At 37.1% G+C, this 4,844-nt stretch overlaps 1 long non-coding RNA gene across 1 annotated transcript in view; it reads left to right on the plus strand.

Annotated features, from left to right (window-relative positions):
• Positions 1–3,037, plus strand: part of LOC124390564 — a 6,161-nt gene extending 3,124 nt beyond the window's left edge. Inside the window, exons 2-3 of the long non-coding RNA XR_006926771.1 lie at positions 2,505–2,614; positions 2,709–3,037. This is a non-coding gene — a long non-coding RNA (uncharacterized LOC124390564). The remainder of the gene's footprint in view (positions 1–2,504; positions 2,615–2,708) is intronic.
• The last annotated feature ends 1,807 nt before the right edge of the window (positions 3,038–4,844 follow it).

The following is a 4,844-nucleotide window of genomic DNA, read 5'->3' on the forward strand; positions in this document are numbered from 1 at the left end:
ATCATTCAATTTTTCTTTTTTCTTTTTTTTGTACTCCGCCCCCCCCCAACTGGAATCGCTTCTTTTGCTTATTTACATCTCACTGCAGGATTTATCCTCGACGTGTTTTCCCATCTGCAACCCTGATAATCACCGTGTGAACTGCATAATTGCTCGCTAGCAGTTTAAAGCACAATAAAGTGGCTCGCTTTGACAGCAGTAACGACTCCACAACTCTTAAAACTCACAAAGCTACAGATTAATGAAGCACTCGCTTTAAGAGTTTTTCCACGAAGCACAGAAAGACTGAGCACCAACTGGGACTTTGTCGCTTTAGGAACATGGATGATCTCTTTTTTATAACAGACTGATAAACACTCTATGAACAAAAGTTTGTGGACACCTGGGAATTAGATTTTTGAACATCCCATTCCACATTTAGTCCCTATTTGCTGTAATAATGAGTTTCACTCGTCTGGGAAGATGTTACAATAGATTTTGTGGAGGTTCCTTCAGCTACAAGGGTGTTAGTAAAGTCAGGTAGTGATGTTGGTGAGAAGGTGAGGAGGTTCCTGGGGTGCAGTCAGCGTTCAAATTTACCCCAAAGGTGTTCAATCGGGTTGGAGCTCTATAGCAGGAGATCTTCCACTCTGACCCATGTAAAGCAGATCTTCATGGAGCTGGTTTTGTGCACAGGAACATCGCCATGCTGGAACCTCTTTGGGTCTCTGGTTCAAATAAAGTGAAAAAGTTTAAATGCTACCACTTCTAATTTTGTACTTTAACAGTTTGGGAAGAAGCACATCTGGCTGGAAAAGTCAGGCATCCCGATTCTCTTGTCCATTTTGTGTAATTTAAGTGTAGAGCTCAGAAAAAAAAAAAAGATTCTGAGAATGGAAACTTTCCAAACAGAAATGATGATTTCGTTGCAGATGCTGAATATTTCAGATCAATCTTACAGAACACATCTGGTTCTACATGTGGATCACTTGGTCAGAGAGAGAACTGAAGGAACATCTCAGTGTTAGATTGTAGTGCAGTTTTGAATCAGCACATATTTGCTCTGTTCCAGACTTTCTGCTGCCTTTTTCCATCGCTATACTTTCACAAGTGCCATTCGCCATTTCAGCAAACAGACACGTTTTTTTATTAAATGATCATTAAATCTCTCTGCAGAGCATGGACGCACTTCTAGGAGCCTGTCAGGGAGGGAAGAAAAATCGCTCCTTGTGTGGGAGCGCCAGGCGGTCACCCCTATTTGCGAAGGAATATTGATTGGATCACACGGGATAGAGATGAAGTGAGAACATCAGGCTTCTGCAGGTGGGGATTGTGGGTAATAAGTCAAAGGCACTGCAGGAGAACGAGCAGAGAGAGAAAAGACGACTGCTGCGGACCTGCCATGGGGAAATGAAACTCCGGCTATTGTGAGGAAAGACAAAAATAAAAGGCTGAGAAAGAGAGAGAGAGAGAGAGAGAGAGAGAGAGAGAGAGAGAGAGAGAGACCGCTGGGAAAGAGGGAGGCTGAAAGACGAAGGGGGGAAGAAACTAAATAAAAAGAAAAAAAGCAATGGAAAGAGAAAGAGCGAGAGAGAGAGAGAGAGAGAGAGAGAGAGAGAGAGAGAGAGAGAGATTTTAACAGCAATCCCATGAGAGACAAAGTGCAGCAGAAAGGAATAACATCACACCAAAGCTTTTAATCTCTGCACAGTAAAAAAAAGAAGTATAATGCATATATTTATATATTTATATATTAAATGAACGTGGGATCAAAGTGAACATGTGTTTCATTGCTGTATTTCCTTTAACCCAGTGTGGTCCCTCACGTCATCATCACTGAGATTATGTTCCTCTTAAAATCTTTGGAACATGAGGATTTCGTGATATAACGAAACGTGATTTGGATCAATCAAATTGTACAGATTATGCAGTCTGTTTAAGATCAAATGTTTGTGGACACCTGAGCATAAGATTACATTCCACATTTAGTTCCACTTTTCTGCGAAGATGTTCCTCTAGATCCCTCTTTAAAATGTTCCTCAAGATTTGTGATTATTCAACCACAAGTGTGTTAGTAAAGTCAGGTGTAGGTGAGAAGGTGTGGAGGCCTGGGGTGCAGTCAGCGTTCATCCTAAAGGTGTTCATTAGAGCTCTATAGCAGAAGATCTTCTACTCCAACCCATGTACAGCAGATCTTCAGCTGGCTTTGTGCACAGGAAAATTACCATGCTGAAACAGGTTTGGGTCTCCTAGTTCAAGTGAAGGAAAAATGTATTTCCACCAAACCCAAAGATGTTCTACACAATTGTGTGCCTCCAACTTGATGCTAATAGTCTGTGGAGGAACCACGTATGGTCAGGTGTCCCATTACATTTGTCCATATAATATATTATTCTGTTGTTTACACAAACATACAAAACTCCTGATGTGTTTTTAAATCTTGTTGGATTTACATCTGATGGAAATGAGTTGGATGTATCTCCCTCTCCTACTAACTTCACTTCCTTTTTTTTAAACTTCATTAGAAGACCATGCTCCTGGGATCTCCTGTATATTAGCACAGGCAGACACACGTACAGGTTGTTCCCATTTCTTTACTCGGACGCCCTGAAACTGCTCCCTCTGTGAATTTATGGTGGGTTTAATAATTTCCATTGAGATTCTTCAGCATGTTTTATTTGGCACTTCTTCAGCACCTTTCTAATTAAATCTTTTCTACTTTATTTTAGTGCCGACGCTGCACTCTAGAAAATTCCCTGGATGTTTGACGTGAATACAAACATGCTAGAAATCTGTACAAACATCACGGCTTCACATTCCGTCAGCTCAAGTATGTGGAAGAGGGCAGATAGCGTTCCTCCAAGTGTGATAGGCCGGCCTGTGGTGCAGCGTGAAGCAGCTGTACGTGACTCTGTAGAAACGTGTGCTGATGTGTGATAGGGCAGTCAGATAATGGATGAGATCAACTAAGAGTGAAAAACTACAGCAAACATCTAATCAAGCGAACATTAGTTCTGCATCACTTCTATGATTCTAAAATAAAAGAACATTTTTTTCATGTTTTCTTCCTCTTATTGCACACAATTACCAAAAATTACAATTTGTTTATATGTTAAATATAATATATACACTTCTGCACTTACATTTTGTTTCTGATTTACATTTGTAAATCGTTACACACATTATAGTGATTTTTCAATATTTTCTGAATGGGGGTGAATACTTATGCACAGTACGGTAAATTAGGTTTTACATGCATGATGATATTCAATTACAATTAATGCTAAAAGTACAGGACAATATTTGGGAAAAGATTCTTAACATTTCACTATGCTGTGAAACCGTATCTACAGTATCTCACATACCTTTTACCCCCAACAGCCGTCTAGACTTTAAATCCAGCCATGAGAACAACCACAGAGAAAACGGCAACAAGAGAAAATATACAATATATCCAAGATTCATCCAGAAAACTCATTACAAGTGCTTTCCCCACAAAATAAACTGCCTTTCCAAAGGTTTAAAACAGACAAACGAGCTGCTGGAAGAAAGTCCACAGTGAATAAATGTGGATTAATGATGCCCTTCATTATCTACAACATGTCCTCGCACCCACTGTCTCAGGAGTGTAAGTTTCAATATGATTTGTTATAATACTCTCTTATTTATCACAGGACTGCACTGAAGGACACGAGTCCAGCACAGTGGAGTCTTTTCTCTTTCCTTCCCTTCCCTTTCTCTTCTCTTCTTTTCCACACAATATACAACATATTATATATATATATATATATATACAATATTCAATATACTTAACATTTTACACATAAAATATAAGCTATAAAATATAGCATTTGAGTCATTCTGTTCCGTTAATTTTTTATATAATTTATCATTTTTTAATTGTAATATTAAAAAGCAGTCCTTATATAAGTATAAAATCACTAACAGTTACGTTTTGGACTGGAAGCTCCGCCCCTTGTCCTGATCTCGTATCAATAAATAAAAAACAACGTTGATACAGTTATTACACTGAAATTAACAGACTTTTAGTCTTAAAATTTTTATTTAATTGTTTTTAATTTATTCAAATGATTTATTTAATTTATTTAAATTTTATTCATTTATCCTAATTAATTTAGTTAATTTAAATGATTATTTTATTAACAAGAATGTAATAATAACATGATATTATATTAAATGAAGTAAAGTTGATTCGATATTATGAAATTATTGTATTTATTTATTGTAAATTATTTTGTGAATTTGTTTTATTTATTGTGCTTTTAATATTTACTAGCTTGGTGCTAAATAAAATAAGATATTTCAGATATAAATAAATAATAATTATTATTATTAATATAATTATTATTACTATATATATTAATCTTACAATCATCATCCACATTCTTTGTTAAGTCCAGCGTCCTCCTGGATCACAGTAATTGGTTGTGGTATTTGATTAGCTGTACAGCGCGGTTCTCCGTACCGGTTCTAGCAGCAGGGAGGTTTATTGAGCGTATCGACGAGACAGAGCTAAAAAGTTTCTCTCTCTGACACACGCTGACACTCGGCCAATTATTTTCCATGACAAACGTTGTTGCTGCGTCTTTCTGTAACGAGACGACATCATTCTGCCACAACGATTAGAACAAAATCTGTGCATCTGTAAAAATTCAAACTATTTAAATTATTCAGTACTTTATCCAAAACCCTGTTATTAAAAAGGTCCCTGGACACACAGCACTGCTCTTCACACTTCCATGTTCTCTTACACGTTACTGTACTTTTACACTGATCTGTCAGATACTCTGTATATTGTGTTCTATTTAACACGCGTATTGTCTATATTGTGTTGTATTGTCTAT

The sequence above is a fragment of the Silurus meridionalis genome, chromosome 8 (assembly GCF_014805685.1).
Source record: "Silurus meridionalis isolate SWU-2019-XX chromosome 8, ASM1480568v1, whole genome shotgun sequence".
Lineage (NCBI taxonomy): Eukaryota > Metazoa > Chordata > Actinopteri > Siluriformes > Siluridae > Silurus > Silurus meridionalis.